Below are 25,476 nucleotides of genomic sequence, written 5' to 3'. Positions count from 1 at the left end.
AGTCTGTGCAATGGGGAGGATATTGGATTCGAAAGGTCTTAAATAATCCAAAGAATTTGAGTTCAAATATCACTGTAGCAATGTGAAAATTTTAATTCCGTTAAATAATCTAGAAACAAATTGCATGTGTCATAACAGCAACCATGAAGTTGCCAGACTGTTGCATAAACACAACTGGTTAATTAATCTCCTTTAGGGTTGAAAATCTGAAAGTGTTTTTATTTCCATGCCAACATTGTTAACAATTGCCAACATAGTCAACTCCTAAATCCCAGTCATCCACATAGCTATAATAGTGCAAGAAAAACAACCACCAACACCTTTGCAAGGCAACGAGTGGTGGGCAGTAATAATACTAGTGGTCTCCACATCCTTTAAATGCATAACAGCAGATACAGTAGAAGCATACATAGAAAATAGAAGCAGGAGGAGGCCATTTAGCCCTTCGAGCCTGCTCCGCCATTCATTCCGATCATGGCTGATCATCAAGTTCAACACTCTGATCCTGCCTTCCCTCATATCCCTTGATCCCTTTAACCCCAAGAGCTATATTTAATTCCTTCTTGAAATTTACAATGTTTTCATCTCAACTACTTTTGTGATAGTAAATCCCACAAATTTACCGCTCCCTGGGTGAAGAAGTTTCTCATCACCTCAGTCCTAAAAGGTTTACCCCTTATCCTCAACCAATGGCCCCTAGTTCAGGAATTCCCCACCATCGGGAACACTCTTTCTGAATCTGTCCTGTCTAATCCTGTTAGAATTTTATTAGTTTCTATGAGATCCCTTCTCACTCTTCTATTCTCCAGTGAATATAATCCTAACCTCTTCATCTGACAGTCCAGCCATCGCAGGAATCAGCCTGGTAAAACTTTGCAGCACTCCCTCCATAGCAAGAACATCTTTCCTCAGATAAGGACACCAAAACTGTACACAATACTCCAGGTATGGCCTCACGAATGCCCTATCGAACTGCAGTAGAACATGCCTAGTCCTGTACTCAAATCCTCTCGCTATGAAGGTCAGCGTACCATATGCCTTCTTTACTGCCTGTTGTACCTGCATGCTTACTTTCAGCAACTGATACATAAGGACACCAAGGTCATGCTGAGCAATAATAATAAATTCAACAAACACTCTACCTGCTCTGCTGCTTTTCTCTGGGAACAGTTTCTGCCCATTCACTGAAAATTATAAGCCATCCCTCCTCATTCCCCACCAACAAAATCATTAACAGAAGTGCTCACTGCCAACAAAGTGTTGGTACAAATTCATTTTTGCCCCTCATTTTTTTTCTCTGTGTTTCCCAGCCCTACTCCTCAAAACTTAAACCTCTTCATTAAAATGCCCGTCCCATTCCCCCAAAATATCTCCAGCCCATTTGTCATATATCTTCAATTAGAAATACATTTCTTCTTCCAAGAAAGCCAAATTAACCCCAAAGTAATTTCTTCATGGCTGGCCCAGTTCTTTGTCCACCCATTCCCATCCCAGCCCCTGCCCTGCTTTAGTCTCTCCTCTCTCATGGTCCCTGTGCTTTGCTCCCACTGCCAGATCTTTCAGCCATTTCTTTAGTCCTGAGACTGCTTTCTATCCTCCGCACTACGAAAGCCTGTGATTGAGGGAGCTACCTATTTTATCAGTTAATATTCAGAGTGTACAGGATTGAGTAGGCTCACGGAGCTGGTGAATGTGAATGATACAACTTGGTAATTCAGCCAACGTGCCTGAAGCCTGCAGCTGTAGATCAAAAGAACAGCCAACCAGATGCTGACATAGGGTTTTCCCCATTATAAATGATGACACAGTGTTTTCATGTTATATTGACATAAAAGCATTACTCAAAAATTGTGACACAGTTAAAGGTCTGTGCGTAAAGTAAGTGCATGTAATATGCAAGATTTCTGATTGCACTATTTATTACTAAATTTCCCACACTACTGTGACGTTAATTGCGTGGCCACATGATGCATTTTGTTTTGTTCCCATTAACACTTAAGTGCTCCCCCTGTAGACATTTTTATTATGCTTCCAAAACCAATATATTCAAGGCCACCTTTTCCTCTGCAAAAACAATGAGCTTTTCCTCCCATAGGCACCGTGCTCTAACAGGGCACCGGTGACGATGCACTTACCAACCATGGATTGGTCCATGATTATGCTTGGCAAAACACTGCAGTAATTTGCCGTTGTCTTTTGCAGTGCGACTGACCAGGAGATTCTCCTACTCTTACCCCCTGACATCGTGAATGTTGGAAGGATTTACAGGTCAATAGTCAACCTGTTGGGCTGCATTACAAACCACATGGCTCTCAAGTCCTGGCGTGGGACTTGAACCCAAAGCTTCTTACGCAAAGGTAGGAACAATACCACAAAGCCAGAAGACCTCCTTACCATAATGGCTATCTTTAAAAATGACATCATTGTAAATTGTTTTGGGATGTCCTCAGGATACAAAGCCAATGTAAGTTCTTTCTTTCAAAATCTTCTCACAATATTTACTCCTCTTCTGAAGGTGCTGCCAGAGTAATTCTCTCAATGATATTTCAGTGAATCTTGCAGCATAATTGTACTTCACCCATGTAATTATTCTTTACCTGTGAGTCTTGGCAGTGAACATCACTAACCTGTTTCACCATAAGTAGATTGATCACAGTTCAGTTTGTTCACAACCTCCCTGGACAACTGTATACACGGGAGGGCTTTGCATAATTTTCCCTTTCTTTGCCTGGGCCCTCATTACTAATTTTGGAATTGAGGCTTGATGTAAGGTATTTCTTCAGTAGCATCGTTCAGTGATACACAACCACTGAACTCTCAGGGTAGCTCATCTTCTGTGTCATTAAATTGGATATGCGTCACTAAAATCTTCTGTTCAATTGCCGTGGGCGGGAAATTGCACAGAGTGCTGGATCGGGCAAAATCTAACAAATCTCGTTCTCTTCACAGACGCCTTTTCTCGGCTGATTAAAGAGCACTCTGTGCAAATTTAGAGAGATGGCGACCATTAAACAGCCAGCTCCATGTTGGCAACACCGGGATTCTGAGATCACGGTGCCCTTTTTATAGGGCATCCTGATCTTAAAGTTCATTAAAGGTTCCCCTCCCTTCCCACCATCCGTCCCACCCACAGGGACAGGACCTTAACCTCCTCTCGGACAATGATAACATCCCCCAACACCCGTACACAGAAAGTAACCATTCAACCCACCATGCAACGGTCAGGACCACCCCCCCGCAGCACTACCCTGAATGGTGTCCATCATTCACACACCCAGGGATAAAGGTAAAAAGAAGCGGCTACAGGCAGACCGCAAGGCTCTGGAGAGTGCGGTGGAAGGCGCAATGGCGGGGTGCTCGGAGTCAGCGCTTCCGGCCCAATGGTCCACAGCCCAGCTGGTGGAATTTTTAATAGCGCAATTTAAAAAGCAAAGGTTAGAAACCTCTTGACAGGGTTTTGTAGACTGGATCAGATTATTTTACAAAGCCCCGAAGGCAAGCATTTTGACTAATGGGGTCAATTCTAAGTACTTCATCTTGCAGCGTGGAGTGAGACAGAGAAGCCAGCTCTCTTCTTTGCTCTTTGATCTTGCGACTGAGCCATTGGCGATGGCTATTCGGTCCTCTGGGAATGGAGTGGTATTGGGCAGGTAGGGGGGGGGGGGGGGGGGGGGGGGGGGGGAAGTAAAGCACTTGGTCTCTATATATGCGGACTACCTCCTGTTGGATATTTCAAACCCCACACAGTGCCTAGGTAAGATACCGGAGATTCTAAGTGAGTTTGGCACCTTCTCTAGTTATAAGCTCAACACGAAAAATGAGTGAGGTGTTCCTGATCAGCACTGGAGGGCAGGAGGGTTGGTTGAGTGAGCTTCCATTCTGCTTGACAAGATCGCGCGTTCGATATCTGGAGATCTACGTGGCACGGGATTGAGCCCAGATCCATAAGTTAAAGTTGGCAAGAGTAGAGGAGGGGATGAAAGAGGACTTTAAAATATGTTGCCGTTGACACTGGCGTGGCGAGTTCAGACAGTAAAAGTGGTCCTGACAAAATTCCTGTTTATATTCCAGAATCTCCCAATCATCCTGCCCAAATTGTTCTTCAAAAGGGTTAACAAGCTGATTCTGAGCTTTGTGTGGACCGGGAGGAATCCTCATATTAAGAGAGCTTTTCTGGCAAGGGATAAACGAGGTGGTGGCTTGGAACTCCCAAACATACAAATTTATTACTAGGCTGCAAACGTAGTCATGGTCTGGAAGTAGATGGTAGATCAAGGGTCGACATAGGGTAGGGTAGAAGAAGCCTCATGTAGGGGAAGCTTCCTTGGGGGCACTGGTTTTGGTACATCTGCTCTTCTCACCAAATAGATACTCATCAAATCTGGTGGTAGTTGCCACACTGAGGGTGTGGAATCAGTGCCGGCAATACTCTGGGATGGAGGGCATGTATATGAAGGCCCTGATTAAAATGTGATAACCATTGATTTGTCCCAGGTAAACAAGATGCTAGGTTTGGAGAGTGGGACTGTCTGGGAATTAAAGGCTTCGAAGTTCCGTTCATGGGAAATAAATTTGCGGACTTGACTGAGCTGGCTGAGGCTTACCAATTACCCAATGATAATGGCTTCAGATTCCTCCAAATAAGGGCCTTTCTGTGAAAGGAGGTGGGTCTGTTCCCAATGTTACCACCCCCGGGCGTACAGGATAGGCTTTTCGGAGTGTCTGAAGATATGGGAGTTTGTACCGTGTTATATTGTTATTGTGTTATATGCAATGTTGCTGTATTATAGCTTGTTCGCTATTGCATTTTGATTGTTTCTGTTTCTGTACTTTGTTATAACCTTCAATAAATTACTTTTTGGGAAAAACAATGTGTCAGCCCCATCCCAAATGTTGGCAATGCCCTCTTGAGCCCGCCCATCCTCAGCTCACATAATGTAAGGTCTGGGTGGTCTCCTCTGATCGAATTGCCCCGCTCCCAGCTGGCCCCTGCTCCCCGATTCCCTGAGGCATGAGGTTGCCCCTTGTCTGGCCTTCCTCACACCTCCCGACTGCTGCCCTGCTCAATTCTCGCTCAAGTGACTGGGCCTCAAGCCTCGATGGTTGTGTGTGCTCCTGGCAGGATGACTGGTGGCGACTGCTGCTGGCTATCTGGCCTGGTGGCCTCTGTTCTTTCCGGTTGGTTCGTTGCCCACCCACCTCAGCCCTGGCCTGGAGATGAATTACCCCACTGCTCCCCTCGACGGCCATTGGCCAATGCCTCCTCCTCGCCTCGCTGAAGCCTCCACACGCTCATACTCCGGTGTTAGGTCAACGACCTCACTTTTGCCTCAGGCTGCCCGCCAGTCCACATGGCAGAAACCTGGCTGCTGCTTTGCAACTTTACTCAATGACAGGTCAGAAACTTTGCACCAATTCAAGAGATCCATGTCGGAGCTGCTCTAAGTCTCTGCCACCTCTCAACATCTGGCAAACTGTTTTCCTCCTCTAAAGGGGGTGGGGGGGGGCACCAATCAGAGACTGATGTTGTTTTGTATTGCCTGCTGACAGGCTCAAGAGATTCGAATGAGCATATCAACAAATTTAGAACTACCAAGGCTTTAATTGTATTGTTGTTCCTGTGGTGTTCTCACCACAACAGTCACCTCTCCCTATGTCCCCCCCCCCCCCCCCCCCCCCCCCCCTTCCCCCTCCCCTCTGCGTTGGCTGGGGCCCTGCACTGCAGCGCTGTGTGTTTTATTGAAAGTTCGCCTCTACACCCAGGTACTAGGGGCACCTCCATGACCCCGCCCCCATACCCATGACATCCAACTAACTGGGTGGAGGGTAATGCGTGGACGGACATTACAGCCCTGCAAGTCTGTGTATAAAAATTAAATATTAGGTCGATCAGGTTCATGCCCTTTCTGGGACATGAACTTGATCACGTTACCGGCAGAGGAGGGGGCGGGGCAGATCTCAAACTGAGATCTTGTCAGCGTAAATCCCGTTATGCCCCTCACGCGATATTTAGTCGACCTAAGGGGATTTCAGCCCGTGGCGAACGGGCTTGCAAAATCCGGCCCCCAAGTCTTTTTCTCCCGAACAGGCATATGTGATTTTCTTTTCAAGCCATTACTTCAACCTCATTTTGAGAAACCAAATTAATCTCGGTGAGAAAAAAAGCCCCCTTAATTAATCAACTGAAATGTGGACCATTACCCAGAAATGATGTTGCAATTGTTCATTAAAAAACAACTCTCAAAAATGTATGGCTTTTGGGGCATTGCCTCATGAAGCAGGTTTATTTATAATCTTTAAGCAGATTTATTTTGCATTTTTCAAACAATACCCAGGAGAATAAAAGTGACAGGATCTTTTATTTTTCTTTCATAAAGATGTGTGAGATTTTAACTCCTGTTCGCAGTCTGACTTGTAAACTCATTCCATATTAATCAAATACTGTATTTTAAAAGTTGGATCACATCATTAAAGCTTAAATTCATATTCAGCTACAGAAAAAAATAGAAGTAAACTGCCAAGTCTATTTGCATTCATTTCTCTCACAATGGTATCAGTGCAATATTGTGGAGTTTTTAATGATTTTAATTCCCAGATAAGAGTTAGAATTAGTTTAAGTACTGTGTTGTTTTTGGCATTTTAATAAATCGATGCGCAATCTGTCACCACCTACACCCAGACTCAAACTATCAAATTTCCTTGTTTAAGAATAAGGCAAAAATTAACATGAGAAAAGAGCTTAGTTTGAGAGGTCACAGAAAAGATCTCGATAATAAACTACATAGGTGCAGAAGATATATGCTGTTGAAAGGTTTAGATTAGGGTTTGTTCTGCGACTCATTTAACCATTTACACAATGCAGGGCATTTTAATACAATGGAAAGTTATGATATTATGCAGATAACTTTACTTGTCTTGCTGCATGCTGGCATCATAAATAAAAGTGTATGCTGTACCCAGCATTTATTATAATGATAGGAAATAATGTGGTGTTGCAAGTCCATGCCTCCAGAGTTAATGATTTGGAGATGCCGGCGTTGGACTGGGGTGAGCACAGTAAGAAGTCTTACAACACCAGGTTAAAGTCCAACAGGTTTGTTTCAAACACGAGCTTTCGGAGCGCAGCTCCTTCCTCAGGTGAATGGCGAGGTATGTTCCAGAAACATTTATGTAGACAAAGTCAGAGATGCTGGACAATGCTTGGAATACGAGCATTTGCAGGTAATCAAATCATTATAGATCCAGGGAGAGGGATAATCACAGGTTAAAGAGGTGTAAATTGTCTCAAGCCAGAACAGTTGGTGGGATTTTGCAAGTCCAGGCCAGATGGTGGGGGGGTGGATGTAATGCGACATGAATCCAAGATCCCTGTTGAGGCCGCACTCATGCGTGCGGAACTTAGCTATAAGTTTTTGCTCGGCAATTCTGCGTTGTCGCGTGTCCTAAAGACCGCCTTGGTGAACGCTTACCCGGAGATCAGAGGCTGAATGCCCTTGACTGCTGAAGTGTTCCCCGACTGGAAGGGAACATTCCTGCCTGGTGATTGTCGCACGATGCCCATTCATTCGTTGTCACAGTGTCTGCATGGTCCAGAAACAAGGCCAACACACCAGGCCGTCCTATCGTTTCAGGCAATGGGACCCTGTGTGAGAACCTCTCTGGCCACATCGAGGGCATCTTGAAACCCATCGTACAAGGTACACTCAGCTTCTGTCGCGACACGACGGACTTCCTACAGAAACTCAGCACCCATGGACCAGTTGAACCAGGAACATTCCTCGTCACAATGGATGTCTCGGCACTCTACACCAGCATCCCCCATGATGACGGCATTGCTGCAACAGCCTCAGTCCTCAACACTGACAACTTCCAATCTCCAGACGCAATTCTGCAACTCATCCGCTTCATTCTAGATCACAACGTCTTCACCTTCGACAACAAGTTCTTCATCCAGATGCATGAAACAGCCATGGGGACCAAATTTGCACCTCAATATGCCAACATCTTCATGCACAAGTTTGAACAAGACTTCCTCACCACACAGGACCTGCAACCAATGTTATACACCTGATACATCGATGAAATTTTTTTCCTTTGGACCCACAGCGAAGAATCACTGAAACGACTACACGATGAGATCAATAAATTCCATCCCACCATCAGACTCACCATGGACTATTCTCCAAATTCTGTTGCATTCTTGGACACACTCACCTCCATCAAGGACGGTCACCTTAGCACTTCGCTTTACCGCAAGCCCACAGACAACCTCACGATGCTCCACTTCTCCAGCTTTCACCCGAAACACATTAAAGAAGCCATCCCCTATGGACAAGTCCTCCATATACACAGTATCTGCTCAGACGAGGAGGAGCGTAACAGACACCTACAGATGCTGAAAGATGCTCTCGTACGAACGGGATATGGCACTCGACTTATCGATCGACAGTTCCAACGCGCCACAGCAAAAAACTGCACCAACCTCCTCAGAAGACAAACACGGGACACCACTGACAGAGTACCCTTCGTCGTCCAGTACTTTCCTGGGGCGGAGAAACTACGACAGCTTCTTCGCAGCCTTCAACACATCATCAATGAAGATGAACATCTTGCCAAGGTCATCCCCACACCCCCACTACTGGCCTTCAAACAACCGTGCAACCTCAAACAAACCATTGTTTGCAGCAAATTACCCAGCCTTCAGAACAGCGACCACGACACCACACAACCCTGCCTGGGCAATCTCTGCAAGACATGCCAGATCATCGACTTGGATACCACCATTACACGTGGTAACACCACCCACCAGGTATGCGGCACATATTCGTGCGACCTGACCAATGTAGTCTACCTCTTACGCTGCAGGAAAGGATGTCCTGAAGCGTGGTACATTGGCGAGACCATGCAGACACTGCGACAACGAATGAACGGGCATCGTGCGACAATCACCAGGCAGGAATGTTCCCTTCCAGTCGGGGAACACTTCAGCAGTCAAGGGCATTCAGCCTCTGATCTCCGGGTAAGCGTTCTCCAAGGCGGTCTTTAGGACACGCGACAACGCAGAATTGCCGAGCAAAAACTTATAGCTAAGTTCCGCACGCATGAGTGCGGCCTCAACAGGGATCTTGGATTCATGTCGCATTACATCCACCCCCCACCATCTGGCCTGGACTTGCAAAATCCCACCAACTGTTCTGGCTTGAGACAATTCACACCTCTTTAACCTGTGATTATCCCTCTCCCTGGATCTATAATGATTTGATTACCTGCAAATGCTCGCATTCCAAGCATTGTCCAACATCTCTGACTTTGTCTATATAAATGTTTCTGGAACATACCTCGCCATTCACCTGAGGAAGGAGCTGCGCTCCGAAAGCTCGTGTTTGAAACAAACCTGTTGGACTTTAACCTGGTGTTGTAAGACTTCTTACTGTCCAGAGTTAATGACCTCTTATACCCCAACAGTTGACTGATATACTTTTTTTTAATAAATGTTTTTTATTGAGTTTTCATATTTTATATATGACAAATTACAAATTATTAGAGAGAAAAAAAGAAAACACAAAAATTTAACATGTATATTTACAGGTAGGCATCTTCATAACAACAATTGTGGCCGCCCCCTTTAGCCGGCATACATATTTTACATTCCCCAATATGGCCGAGGCACATGTTTATAAGCATTTATTTATAGTTTGGTTTTGGGCATTAGCTTGCCATCAAACCTCCATAACGAACCCGTAACCCCCCCCCCCCGGCTACCTTCCCCCGATTCCCGTCCATTTTCCCCTGATTCTTGGCCACCCGACTATTCTTCCTCTTGTACGTTGGCCACAAACAGGTCCCGGAACAATTGCATGAATGGCTCCCACGTTCTATGGAAGCCGTCATCTGACCCTCGGATGGCGAATTTGATTTTCTCCATTTGGAGAGATTCCGAGAGGTCGGACAGCCAGTCTGCAGCTCTGGGTGGTGCTGCTGACCGCCAGCCAAACAGGATTCTACGGCGGGCGATCAGGGAGGCAAAGGCAAGGGCGTCCGCCCTCCTCCCCAGGAATAGATCTGGCTGGTCTGAAACCCCGAAGACCGCCACTATCGGGCATGGCTCCACCCTCACCCCCACCACTTTGGACATAGCCTCGAAGAAGGCTGTCCAGTACTCCACACGTCTGGGGCAAGACCAGAACATGTGGGCGTGGTTGGCCGGGCCTATTTGGCACCGTTCACATCTGTCCTCCACCTCCGGGAAGAACCTACTCATACGGTTTCTCGTTAAGTGGGCTCTATGTACCACTTTTAGTTGTGTCAGGCTGAGCCTTGCGCACGTGGAGGTGGAGTTGACCCTATGCAGTGCTTCGCTCCAGAGTCCCCACGCTATCTCCATCCCCAGGTCGTCCTCCCATTTCCTTCTTGTTGCGTCCAGTATGGTGTCGTCCCTTTCTACCAGTCGGTCATACATGTCGCTACAGTTCCCTTTCTCTAGGATACTTGCGTCCAGTAGGTCTTCCAGTAGTGTCTGTCGTGGCGGTTGTGGATACGTCCTTGTCTCCTTTCGTAGGAAGTTTTTGAGCTGCAGGTACCGTAGCTCGTTCCCCCCAGCTAGCTGAAATTTCTCTGTCAGTTCGTCCAGTGTTGCGATCCTGTCGTCCGTGTATAGGTCCCTGACTGTCAGTGTCCCCCCCCGTCCTGCCTCCACCTTTTGAAGGTGGCATCAGTCAGTGCTGGTGTGAACCTATGGTTGTTGCAGATGGGAGCCTTGTCCGACATTTTGGTCAGGCCAAATTGCTCCCGCAGTTGGTTCCAGGATTGGAGGGTGGCTGTCACCACTGGGCTGCTGGAGTGTTTTTTGGGTGGGGCTGGGAGTGCTGCCGTGGCGAGGGCCCGGAGGGAGGTCCCCATGCAGGAGGCCTCCTTCGCACGCACCCACTCGACTTCTGGCTCCTGGATCCATCCCCTTACTCGCTCGGCTGTTGCTGCCCAGTGGTAGAATTGTAGATTCGGGAGGGCTAGCCCCCCCCCGGATTTTGTTTTTTGTAGGACCTTCTTTGGGATCCTAGCATTTTTACCCCCCTCCCCCCCATACGAACGCCATGATAAGTTTGTCCAGCGCTTTGAAAAAGGCCTTGGGGATGTAGATCGGAATGGATCTAAACAGGAAGAGGAACCTGGGCAGTACGTTCATTTTGATCGTCTGGACTCTCCCCGCGAGGGAGAGCGGGAGTGTGTTCCATCTTTGCAGGTCCTTTTTAACTTCCTCCGTCAGGCTGGTGAGGTTCCATTTGTGGATCCCTTTCCAGTCATGGGCTATTTGGATCCCCAGGTAGCGGAATTTGTGACTGATATACTTAATCATAGGGATGAGAGCATTTATAGAATCATAGAATCCCAACAGTGCAGAAGGAGGTCATTCGGCCCATCGACTCTGCACTGACTCTCTGAAAGAGCACATTACCTAGGCCCAAGCCCCCACACAACTCCATAACCCCACCAATCCTTTTGGAGATTAAGGGGCAATTTCTCATGGCCAATCCACCTAACTGCACATCTTTGGACTGTGGGAGGAAACCAGAGCACCTGGAAGAAACCAATGTACACACGAGGAGGATGTGAAAACTCCACACAGTCACCCAAGGCTGGAATTGAACCCGGACTCCTAGTGCTATGAGGCAGCAGTGCTAACCACTGTGTCACCATGCAACCCCTGGGTATTCCATCTCACGAATTCCAGGGAAAGTATCAAGCTGATTCTTACTGCCAGTGGAATGCCAGCAGGAGTGATGGCAATTTTAACTGTAACCTCATTATGTTTCTGCCGATTCAGGGGAATTCACATTGTGCAATATGTTAACATGGAATCCCAACTTCTACTAAACCCTAAATCTACCATCCTGTGCTCCATAGCCTTTGAGATGCATGAGCGCATTCCCTGGTGCCGAAATTTTGATCAGGGAATCAATTACACCAGTAAGGACGGACAACCTATCGGAAGGATCTTTAAATGAAGACATATGGATTGAACTTAAAAACTAAAAGGAGCAATCACATTTCTGGCAGTGTTCTCTAGGTCAACTAACAGTCTGAGAAATGGAAGAGTAGATATGGAATCATGTAATATTACAGTGCAGAAGGAGGCTATTCGGCACATCTAGTTTGCACCGACCATCTCAAAGAGCACCCCACCTTTGCTCACCTATCCCCGAAACCAGACCTAACCTTTTGGACACTAAGGAGAAATTTAGCAGGGCCAGTCAACCTAACCTGCACATCTTTGGACTGTGGGAGGAAACTGGTGCACCAGGTAGACATGGGGAGAATGTGGAAACTCCACACAGACAGTCAGGGAATTGAACCTGTGTCCTTGGAGCTGTGAGGCAGCAATGCTAACTACTGTGCAACCGTGCACATGTAGGAAAATTTCAGAGAAATATAAAAGTAATAGGGTAGCGTTAGTGGGAGATTTCATCTTCCCGAACATTAACTGGGATAGAAATAGTGTGAAAGGTTTAGAGGGAGCAGCATTCTTCAAATGCGTCCAGAACCTTTTAAGCCAGTACATAGACGATCGTACAAGACAGGAGGCAGTCCTGGTCTTAAGTAACTAAACCAGGGAGCATGGGGGAGCATTTTGCAGACAGCGATCATAACTCCGTTAGATTCAAGATTGTGATGGAAAAGGACAAGGATGGGCCTGAAATCGAAGTTTCAAACTGATGTAAGGCCGATTTTAATAAAATTAGATATGATTTGGCCAGAGTGGACTCGGAGGAGACACTTTTGGGTAAATCTGTGACAGAACAGTGAGACCCATTCAAGAAGGAAATAGGGGGAGTGCAGGGCCAAAATATTCCAATCAAAAAAAAGATGGGACCAACAAATCCAGTGGTCCCTGGATATTGAGGGGTATACAACATTAGTTAAGAAGAAAAAGGGAGGTTAGGGACAGATATTAAATGTTCTAAACAGCAGAAGCCCGAGTACAGAGGAAATTAGAAAAGCAGAAAGGGGACATGAAAGATAAAAGCAAATTGCTGCGGATGCTGGAATCTGAAAACTCCCCCCTGAAAATACTGAACAATCTCAGCAGGTCTGACAGCATCTGTGGAGAGAGAAGGGAGCTAATGTTTCAAATCTGGATGACTTTTTCAAAGCCACATATGAAAGGATACTTGTGGATAAAATAAAGGAAAATCCTAAGTTGCTTTACAAATACATTGAGGGTAAAAGGAAAACAAAGGAAAGAGTTGGGCTCAGTAAGGACCACAGTGGATAAGAAGAAAATAAACCCTTCAGTACAGAAGGAGGCCATTCGACCAATTGGGTCTGCACTGACCCTCTGAAAGAGCACCCCACCTAGGCCTATGCCCCCACTCCCTCTCCCACCCCATCCTATCCCCACAACGCACCTAATCTTTTGATACTAAGGGGCAGGTTTAGCATGGCCAATCCACCTAACCTGCACATCTTTGGACCGTGGGAGGAAACCGGACTGGGTCCCTGATACTGTGAGGCACAGTACCAACCACTGTGCTACCGTGCCACCCTTACCAGTGGTACTTTGTGTGTGGAGCCGAAGGACGGAGATAGCATTCTAAATTAATACTTTGTGTCACTGTTCACCAGTGAGAGGGATAATGTGGGTATAGAAATCAGTGAGAAGGATCATGAGCAAATTAAATAAATTAATATAGACCGTGATGAGGTTCTGGCAGACATAAAAGTAAATAAATCTCCAGGGCTGGATGAAATGTATCCCAGGTTGTTGAGTGAGGCAAAGGAGGGAATATCAGGGGCGATGACATCAGTGGTGGAGAAACTTTTGGAAAAGATACTGAGGGACAGGGTATATGCACATTTGGAGGAAAATGGGCTAGTTAGTGACAGGCAGCTTGATTTTGTATGAGGAAGCTCATGCCTCACCAACTTGATTGAGTTTTTTTGAAAAGGTGAAAAAGAAAATTGATGCAGGAAGGGCTGTGGATGTAGTATATGGATTTTAGTAAGGTGTCTGACAAGGTCCCACATGGAAGACTGGTACGAGAACTAAAATCACATGGGATTTGGGGTGGCCTAACTAGATGGATACAGAACTGGCTTGGTTATAGAAGACAGAGAGCCATGATGGGAGGGTGTTTTTCAGAATGGAGCTCTTTAGCTAGCTAGTGGTGTTCCACAGGGATCGGTGTTGGGACCTCTGTTGTTAGTAGTGTATATCAATGATCTGGAGGAAAATGTGGGTGGTCTGCTCAGTACGTTTGCGGACGACACAAAGATTGGGAAAGCTGCTGATAATGCCGAGGATTGTCAGAGGATACAACATGATAATGATCGATTGGAGACTTGGGCACAGAAATGGCAGATGGAATTTAATCCGGACAAAGCACTTTTCCAGGAGACTCATCCGGAGTGAGACTCATACAGAGTGAGGATTGAAACTTGGTAATTTGGTGCAGTGAGGTAATTCGGTGCAGAGTGTGAGGAGGTGCTTTTTAACCCTGGTAAGTGACTGGTAAGTAGTCTCTCTTTTTCTTTTCATTGTCTAATTTATTTATTTTTATTTTGAAATTCTAGTTGTTTAAGTTTACCAAGGGTTTAAGACATGGCAGGAGATCCCAGACCCGTGTCATGCTCCTCGTGTGCGATGTGGGAGCTCAGGGACACGGCCACTGTCCCTGGCTCCTTCACGTGCAAGAAGTGTGTTCAGTTGCAGCTCTTGTTAGACCGCTTGATGGCTCTGGAGCTGCGGATGGACTCACTTTGGAGCATCCGCGATGCTGAGGAGGTCGTGGATAGCACGTTTAGCGAGTTGGTCACACCGCAGGTGAAGGTTACTGAGGGAGATAGAAAATGGGTGACCAAAAGAAAGAGCAAGAGTAGGAAGGCAGTGCAGGTGTCCCCTGCGGTCATCTCCCTGCAAAACAGATATACCGCTTTGGATACTGTTGAGGAAGATGGCTCACCAGGGGAAGGCAGCAACAGCCAGGTTCATGGCACCGTGGCTGGCTCTGCTGCACAGCAGGGCAGGAAGAAAAATGGCAGGGCTATAGTGATAGGGGACTCGATCGTAAGGGGAATAGACAGGCGGTTCTGTGGACGTAATCGAGACTCCAGGATGGTATGTTGCCTCCCTGGTGCAAGGGTCAAGGATGTCTCGGAGCGGCTGCAGGACATTCTGGGGGGGGGGAGGGTGAACAGCCAGCTGTCGTGGTGCACATAGGCACCAACGATATAGGTAAAAAACGGGATGAGGTCCTACAAGCGGAATTCAGGGAGTTAGGAGTTAAACTAAAAAGTAGGACCTCAAAGGTAGTAATCTCAGGATTGCTACCAGTGCCACGAGCTAGTCAGAGTAGGAATGTCAGGATAGATAGGATGAATGCGTGGCTTGAGAGATGGTGCAAGAGGGAGGGATTCAAATTCCTGGGGCATTGGGGCCGGTTCTGGGGGAGGTGGGACCAGTACAAACCGGACGGTCTGCACTTGGGCAGGACTGGAACCGATGTCCTAGGGGGGGTGTTTTCTAGAGCTGTTGGGGAGGGTTTAAACTAATGTGGCAGGGGGATGGGAACCAATGCTGGAAGTTGGAAGGTAGTAAAACAGGGACAGAAACAAAAGGAAGTAAGGGGAAAAGTGCAAGGCAGAGAAGGCATAGTCAGAAATCCATAAGGGCGACAGTACAAGGTACAGTGACTGAGGGGAGCACAGTGAATAGGCTCAGTAATAACAAAAGGAATAAAACTGGAGATGTTAAGATTCAAAACAGAGGTAAAAAAACCAACGTAAGTGTACTTTACCTGAATGCTCGTAGTATTCGGAATAAAGTAAATGAGTTGGTGGCACAAATCATCGTAAATGACTATGATTTAGTGGCCATTACTGAAACATGGTTAAAGGATGGTCACGACTGGGAGTTAAATATCCGAGGGTATCAAACTATTCGGAAGGACAGAGTGGATGGTAAGGGAGGTGGTGTTGCTCTGTTATTTAAGGATGACATCCGGGCAATAGTAAGGGATGACATCGGTGCTATGGAGGATAAGGTTGAATCCATTTGGGTGGAAATCAGGAATAGTAAGGCGAAAAAGTCACTGATAGGAGTAGTCTATCGGCCACCAAATAGTAACGATATGGTGGGGCAGGCAATAAACAAAGAAATAACTGATGCATGTAGAAATGGTACAGCTCTCTCCAAAGCTTCCACATCCTTCTGATAATGTAGTGACCAGAACTGCACACAATACTCCAAATATGGCATAACCAAGGTTTTAGATTGCTGCAACAAGATTTACTAGCTCCTGTACTCAATGCCCCGGTTTAAGAAGGCAAGCTTATGCCTTCTTAATCACCTTGGTCACCTGTGTTGCCACTTTTAGGGAACTGTGGAGCTGCAGATCCCTCTGAACGTTAATGTTCTTCAGGGTTCTGCCATTTACAATATAATTCATGCCTAAATTTCTTCCTCCAAAGTGCATCACCTCGCATTTAAGAACATAAGAACATAAGAACTAGGAGCAGGAGTAGGCCATCTGGCCCCTCGAGCCTGCTCCGCCATTCAATTAGATCATGGCTGATCTTTTGTGGACTCAGCTCCACTTTCCGGCCCGAACACCATAACCCTTAATCCCTTTATTCTTCAAAAAACTATCTATCTTTACCTTAAAAACATGTAATGAAGGAGCCTCAACTGCTTCACTGGGCAAGGAATTCCATAGATTCGCAACCCTTTGGGTGAAGAAGTTCCTCCTAAACTCAGTCCTAAATCTACTTCCCCTTATTTTGAGGCTATGCCCCCTAGTTCTGCTGTCACCCGCCAGTGGAAACAACCTGCCCGCATCTATCCTATCTATTCCCTTCATAATTTTAAATGTTTCTATAAGATCCCCCCTCATCCTTCTAAATTCCAACGAGTACAGTCCCAGTCTACTCAACCTCTCCTCATAATCCAACCCCTTCAGCTCTGGGATTAACCTAGTGAATCTCCTCTGCACACCCTCCAGCGCCAGTACGTCCTTTCTCAAGTAAGGAGACCAAAACTGAACACAATACTCCAGGTGTGGCCGCACTAACACCTTATACAATTGCAACATAACCTCCCTAGTCTTAAACTCCATCCCTCTAGCAATGAAGGACAAAATTCCATTTGCCTTCTTAATCACCTGTTGCACTTGTAAACCAACCTTCTGTGACTCATGCACTAGCACACCCAAGTCTCTCTGAACAGCGGCATGCTTTAATATTTTATCGTTTAAATAATAATCCCGTTTGCTGTTATTCCTACCAAAATGGATAACCTCACATTTGTCAACATTGTATTCCATCTGCCAGACCCGAGCCCATTCACTTAACCTATCCAAATCCCTCTGCAGACTTCCAGTATCCTCTGCACTTTTCGCTTTACCACTCATCTTAGTGTCATCTGCAAACTTGGACACATTGCCCTTGGTCCCCAACTCCAAATCATCAATGTAAATTGTGAACAATTGTGGGCCCAACACGGATCCCTGAGGGACACCACTAGCTACTGATTGCCAACCAGAGAAACACCCATTTATCCCAACTCTTTGCTTTCTATTAATTAACCAATCCTCTATCCATGCTACTACTTTACCCTTAATGCCATGCATCTTTATCTTATGCAGCAACCTTTTGTGTGGCACCTTGTCAAAGGCTTTCTGGAAATCCAGATATACCACATCCATCGGCTCCCCGTTATCTACTGCACTGGTAATGTCCTCAAAAAATTCCACTAAATTAGTTAGGCACGACCTGCCTTTAACGAACCCATGCTGCGTCTGCCCAATGGGACAATTTCTATCCAGATGCCTCGCAATTTCTTCCTTGATGATAGATTCCAGCATCTTCCCTATTACCGAAGTTAAACTCACTGGCCTATAATTTCCTGCTTTCTGCCTACCTCCTTTTTTAAACAGTGGCGTCACGTTTGCTAATTTCCAATCCACCGGGACCACCCCAGAGTCTAGTGAATTTCGGTAAATTATCACTAGTGCATCTGCAATTTCCCTAGCCATCTCTTTTAGCACTCTGGGATGCATTCCATCAGGGCCAGGAGACTTGTCTACCTTTAGCCCCATTAGCTTGCCCATCACTCCCTCCTTAGTGATAACAATCCTCTCAAGGTCCTCACCTGTCATAGCCTCATTTCTATCAGTCGCTGGCATGTTATTTGTGTCTTCCACTGTGAAGACCGACCCAAAAAACCTGTCCAGTTCCTCAGCCATTTCCTCATTTCCCATTATTAAAACTCCCTTCTCACCCTCTAAAGGACCAATATTTACCTTAGCCACTCTTTTTTGTCTTATATATTTGTAAAAACTTTTACTGTCTGTTTTTATTTTATGAGTAAGTTTACTCTCATACTCTATCTTACTCTTCTTTGTAGCTTTTTTAGTAGCTTTCTGGTGCCCCCTAAAGATTTCCCAGTCCTCTAATCTCCCAGCAATCTTTGCCACTTTATATGCTTTTTCCTTCAATTTGATACTCTCCCTTATTTCCTTAGATATCCACGGTCGATTTTCCCTATTTCTTCCGTCCTTCCTTTTTGTTGGTATAAACCTTTGCTGAGCATTGTGAAAAATCGCTTGGAAGGTTCTCCACTGTTCCTCAACTGTTCCACCATAAGTTTTAGCTCCCAGTCTACCTTAGCTAGTTCTTCTCTCATCCCCTTGTAATCTCCTTTGTTTAAACACAAAACACTAGTATTTGATTTTACTTTCTCATCCTCCATCTGTATTTTAAATTCCACCATATTGTGATCACTCCTTCCGAGAGGATCCCTAACTATGAGATCATGAATCAATCCTGTCTCATTACACAGGACAAGATCTAGGACCGCTTGTTCCCTCGTAGGTTCCATTACATACTGTTCTAGGAAACTATCGCGGATACATTCTATAAACTCCTCCTCACGGTTGCCTTGACCGACCTGGTTAAACCAATCGACATGTAGATTAAAATCCCCCATGATAACTGCTGTACCATTTCTACATGCATCAGTTATTTCTTTGTTTATTGCCTGCCCCACCATATCGTTACTATTTGGTGGCCGATAGACTACTCCTATCAGTGACTTTTTCGCCTTACTATTCCTGATTTCCACCCAAATGGATTCAACCTTATCCTCCATAGCACCGATGTCATCCCTTACTATTGCCCGGATGTCATCCTTAAATAACAGAGCAACACCACCTCCCTTACCATCCACTCTGTCCTTCTGAATAGTTTGATACCCTCGGATATTTAACGCCCAGTCGTGACCATCCTTTAACCATGTTTCAGTAATGGCCACTAAATCATAGTCATTTACGATGATTTGTGCCACCAACTCATTTACTTTATTCCAAATACTACGAGCATTCAGGTAAAGTACACTTATGTTGGTTTTTTTACCTCTGTTTTGAATCTTAACATCTCCAGTTTTATCCCTTTTGTTATTACTGGGCCTATTCACTGTGCTCCCCTCAGTCACTGTACCTTGTACTGTCGCCCTTATGGATTTCTGACTATGTCTTCTCTGCCTTGCACTTTTCCCCTTACTTCCTTTTGTTTCTGTCCCTGTTTTACTACCTTCCAACTTCCAGCATTGGTTCCCATCCCCCTGCCAATAGATTGGGGTTGTTCTCCTTGGAACAGACGTGACTGAGGGGGATATGATTGGGATGTTTAAAATTATGAAGGGCATAGATAGAGTAGACAGGAAGAAACTTTTCCCCTTGGTGGAGGGATCAATGACCAGGGGGCATAGATGTAAGGTAAGGGGCAGGCGGTTTAGATGGAATGTGAGGAAAAACCTTTTCACCCAGAGGGTAGTGGGAGTCTGGAACTCGCTGCCTGAGAGGGTGGTGGAGGCAGAGACCCTTATAAAATTTAAGAAGTATTTAGATGTGCACTTACGATGTCAATGCATAGAAGGCTGTAGGTCAAGTGCTAGAAAATGGCATCCGAATAGCAAGGTGGTTGTTTTTGACTGGCACAGACATGATGGGCCAAAGGGCCTTTTTTATGCTGTAGACCTCTATGACTCTATGATTTCTGGGGTGCCTTCAAAAAAGTAATAGGTTAGATTTTTTCAAATCCCACAATTATTAAAATGGAAGAACTCTGGACGAGGGTTCAAATCTCCATTTCTTCCCCATTTGTTTAAAATGCAAACAAAGTCTATTGCGTCCCATTAGCCCTCCAGCATTATGAGCCTTCCGCCATCCCTGATTGGATGATGGGCCCACTTCCTGGCCTTTAATTGGTTGGCACATTGAAAATCCCAGTGGGCATGTCTGAAGCATGCATTGTGGAACTCGGCTGCTTATCTGGTTCCCAGCCACTGATTAAAAATTCAGCTGTCTATTTGGGAAAGTGGACCATCTAAGGTCCATTGAACATATTTGCTTGTCGATCACCAAAGGACATGTGTGCAAATGCAAGCGTATTTGGCCAGGAATTTCCGCCCTTGTGTTCGGAGAGGATGGAACGGGTGAGGGGGCGGAGAATTTCACTGTATTCCCAAAACGGCTTTTATGCCGGTGGGAATTTCCCCAATTGATTGCCAGCAGGAGCAAAATCAATTTTAACTGAAGAAACGGTGGAAAATCAGAGCAGGGCTTCCAAATCTGGATCCTGCCCGCCATTCTAAAGCTCCCCTGAGCCTGGAAGACTTGGTGAAATTCTGTTCCTTTACCTCTGCCTGATTATATTTGCTGAGATGACGAAATGACTGAGCTATTTTCCTCACTATTCATAGTAGTTTTAAATAAATAAAACATTCAATAATCTGAAAAAAATAAAAGGTGTCTTTTCCACATATTTCAACAATTCAGAAGGCATACCTCCTTACATCTTTCTGTTTTGAACTTGTCAAATTGAAACTTATCTTGAGCCATCACTGCCAATTCAACCTTTCTTCTGTCAAAAGACATAAATACAAGCTGCAACATAAACACCAACTGATGCCTTGCTCGTGTATGGCAGTCTGATGGTTATAGTACTGAACATAAACTTAATGGTGTGAGTTCAAATGACACCATGGTAAATTTGAAAGTGAATTCAGTAAATCTGGTCATTTGTGGATTAGCATGTACTGTGTCAAGAACTGTGCGAGGGATTCTTTCTTCCGCCTTGATTTCTATCGTTGCATTCTAAAAATATATATTGTATACTGTTTTTCCATTGATAGAGTACATCCATAGATTGCCCTGATATTGGTGCACATAATAACATTCAATCTGTACATGAATGGAAAAAAATAATAGCGGGAACATTTGATGTGGTGCCATGAGCAGCAAGAGAGGTTTGTGGTTTGGTGGGTAGAAGGTGTCAGGTGACTATGCATTCACTGACTTTGACCGTCCATATGAGGTTATTAGACTTTGTGTGACATTGCTGCCAGATATTCGTGGGAAAGACTGCGGGAATTGGCTTTAAAGCCTTAAGGCCCTCGAGAGAGTCTACTGCAAAACCATGGCATCTCTCCTCTTGTCCACTTCCATGACTAAGGTCTCCAGGGCTACATCTATGGATTGGGGAGCCCTATACTTGCCCTGGTCTTCTATTTTCCATGCTTGGATTTGAAAGACTGATATTCAGCAGCAAGCCTACTGTGATTCAGCGTAGTTTCCATTCAAGAGAAGCAGCCCGGTTTTTAAAAATGCAGGCTGGCTTCACAATATGCTATTGGTGATCACTGTTCCTTCCCTGCTGAGCACTTGAGTTGCCAACAGCAGGGGTCCTGCATGGACCAATGCTACAATCAGGCAAATGAGAAGACAACGCTAAATTTTCATGCCATCTATCTCCATGGAAACCAGAACAGGCCGGTCATGAACAAGGACCCTAACATCCCAAGAAAAACGTCATGGAGCAATTTCTAAACATTCACTCTTTTTCCTTTTAAGCTTCAAACTCTCTATTTGTTCTCCTCCTCTTGTTTTATAACTCACTCTAATTCCTTATGTTCCAATCATCTTTTTTCTCCACATATCCCAAAGCCTTTCACGTCCAAGCCTGGCAGAACATGTTATTTATCGAACCTTCTCTTCTGCTATTTATAATGTTCAGTAAGAAGTCTTACAACACCAGGTTAAAGTCAAAAAGGTTTGTTTCAAATCACTAGCTTTCGGAGCACTGAGCAAGGAGCAGTGCTCCGAAAGCTAGTGATTTGAAACAAACCTGTTGGACTTTAACCTGGTTGTTGGAAGACTTCTTACTGTGCTCACCCCAGTCCAACGCTGGCATCTCCACATCATTTATAATGTTGGCGGTGTATAGGAACATCCTTTTTAAAATACACTGTGGAATCACAAGGAATGGTTGTCGAGCAAAGATGAAATAGGAATCACACATTCATAAGTGGGCTAATTAGAATTATCTCATAATGGGTGATATTGCAGTTGAATTGAGATATTTGTCATACTTCACAGGTGCTTACAATTTCTGTGAATAATGAGAATTGAATTAAGATTAATGTACGTTTTATGATGTTGCATATATCAAGTGAGATAAATGCTACCAAAGTTTATAATTATTTTAAACTGCTAAATTGAACAAAATATTGCAGGTGAATCACCTTCTTTACAACATTTACTGGTGGTCACACTTAAAAGTGCTGGCGACAAACTTATCAAGAATATACTGTTGATATGGCTTCCGATGTGAAAGGTGTGCTATCTTTTTGCATAGAATATCCTGTATAAGTCATATTGAATAAATAAGTGTAAATGGTGAACTCTATATAAAATATATACTTATAATGAGACTCACTTTACATAAAAGTACTAATGGTGATACTCAATCCATGAAAGGTACATGGATTATGAGACACCTTCTTTAATGATGCAAGGTTTCCAATGGCAAGAACTTGTTATAAATTGCACAGCAATTATGAAATTCCCTCACCACCCACTCACACCATCAAATGGAAATCTGGGTTCTATGTAGATCTTTAGAATTAATGAGGCTCTCACCTCCTTCAGTTGGACATTTAGGCTGCTTTTGTGAAGGTCTTGTGTGAAATATTGGTGTGTGGAATATTTTTATACCACTATTGCCTTCATTGCCAGAAGATTAGGGCGCGAGTCACTGGACAAATTTCTATGTCCGGTTTTGGGCGTGCTTGTATCTCGATGGCTGCAATGCCGAGATTGACACTGATGTTCAATGGTACTTAGCCCTTTTTTGGGCCTCAGGGAGTTTCTTCGTGTCAAGGCTGAGCTGAATTCTCCATTTGAGAGTAAGTCCTGACGCCAGGACTGAATGGCGGTCGTTCTACGGTCTCGATGGGGGTACGACTGACGGAGCTATTTGCGACATGCAAATGGGCCACGTGGAACTACTGCGATTCCAACGCATACCAGCATGTGGTTTGCTGGGGACGGGAATGGCACTTGAGAGGCTGACAAGCTGCAGCTGCATATAAGCGCCCCACTACCCCCAAACTCTTATTCCAGCCACAAAGATGCCACCCCGGAGAGCGACCTCGAGGTTCGAGGAAGCAGAGCTTGAGATGTTGTTGGATTCCCTGCAGGAGAAATGGGACACCCTGTTCCCTAGGGTGGGAAGGAGGCGGCCACATGCCTACCCCAAACGTGCCTGGGCTGAGGTGGTAGAGACCGTGAGCGCCATGGATCCCACCATGATGACCGGACAGCAGTGCGAAAAGAAGCTGCATGGCCCTATCACCACCCCGTCCCACAGTCCCCACACCCATCAACCCCCCTCCCCCATGCTCATTTGTATGCCCACACTGGCATGAGGCATGGAATTCTTTCATGCCTCTGTTGAGGCACTGGAGCATGATATAACCGTTGGGTACCTGGTGCCGGCCTCAATTTTCGGCCGACCTGCGATTCACTGCTCGATCGCGTTCCGTGATTCCAGCATCGCCGGACGGAGAATTCCACCCAAAATGTTTTTTTACCATTCCATTTGAAGATGTCAACTGTTGTGAATAACCTTGAGAGCCCTGGAACCTCAAATAAGTGCACCGGTTCTTTTGTTTAATGCAGCTTCAGTGCATTGCACGGCGCACATCTGGAAATGTCTGTCTCCATATCTGCATACACAGAGGGCCTGTGCAGTGATTCCTTGGCCATGTATCTGGTTGCTTCCACCACAGGGTGTCCCTGGTGAAGACACTGGGTGCAGTATCTCTGAAGAAAAGTAGGGATGACCAATCGCCGGTCACGCAGTATCAGTCCATCTTATCCGGTTAGTTAATCTCTGATGAACAAGAATATGCAGAGCTTGTGGGGAAGCTCCCTTGAGGACTCTGGCCAACCCCTCATGATGGTGTTGTGCAGTTGTCTGCATGTGATGTCTGCCTGAAAGGTATCTTTGAGTTTCTGGATTCTAGGAGAGGACAGCACCCCTATTGTCAAAATGTCTACGTTTTCCTCACAATCTTACTGATCTGCAGTGGGTAGCAAAGCTCTGGGGAGAACATTAGCCAAGTCAAGCTCCTTACCACATTTGTCAGCGATGATGAGATTGTAACATTGCAGCTTAGCATCATGCGCTGAAGTCATGCAGACGCAGTGTGAAGAGGCTATATAAAAATCGATATGAGTGGCTGACGATCAGTTTCAACAGTTGCGGATGATCATATATGAAGTCATGAAATGTCTGACAGACGAACATTAGAGCGAGGAGTTCCTTTTCAATCTGTCCATAAAGAGTCTCAGCATCAGTGGGGAGCCTTGATGCAAAGGTTATTGGTCTGTTATTTTGGATATAGATGGTGTCAAGCGTGTGCTGGGAGGCACCTGCTGATTTGAGCACAGGTGCTCGAATGTCAAAGTATTGTAGCACCGGTGGGACTGCGAGTGCCTGATTGAGTCTATTGAGGACCGCTGTGTGATGATCCTGCCAGCACTATTCAATGTCCTAGTGGAGGAGCTGATGAAAAAGTTCAGTGACCTGACTGTAACATGGAATGAACGTAGAAGGATAATTTGTCGGAACAAGGAAGTGCTGCAAAGTGTGCTTGTCCATTGAAATGGCCATCTGTCATATACCTGTTGCCTTGTCTGAATCTGGGTTCACACCATCATCTGTGGGTAAATGATCCATGTAAGGGTTATGGTTGATCCCAAATCTACATACAGATTCAGCTGTATGGTCCCAATTCTGTTGAGGACAAGACAAAGACATGCATCATGTTCTTGAACTTTACAACCTCAAATGAGGATGCCATCACCAATGATTTCACAAGGTTGGCCTGCAAAGTGCTTTTCCATGCACCACTGAAAGACATTGCTACCATTGGAAATCCCAGAGGGCATATGAAGAAAATGATACTTACCTATCAGAGATATGTAAGTTGGGAGTTTTGAGGATTCTTGGAGGACCTTTGAGGATTAAGGGATCTACCAGAACCCTAATTTCGCATCCAGGATTCTGAAAACCTTAGCATTCAGCATGTCTGTTTTCACCTGTTCCCCTGCCTTCATCGTCCTTGTGCCATACACCAAC

Source organism: Scyliorhinus canicula, chromosome 3 (genome assembly GCF_902713615.1).
Source record: "Scyliorhinus canicula chromosome 3, sScyCan1.1, whole genome shotgun sequence".
NCBI lineage: Eukaryota > Metazoa > Chordata > Chondrichthyes > Carcharhiniformes > Scyliorhinidae > Scyliorhinus > Scyliorhinus canicula.
Note: the sequence above shows the minus strand (reverse complement) of the source record.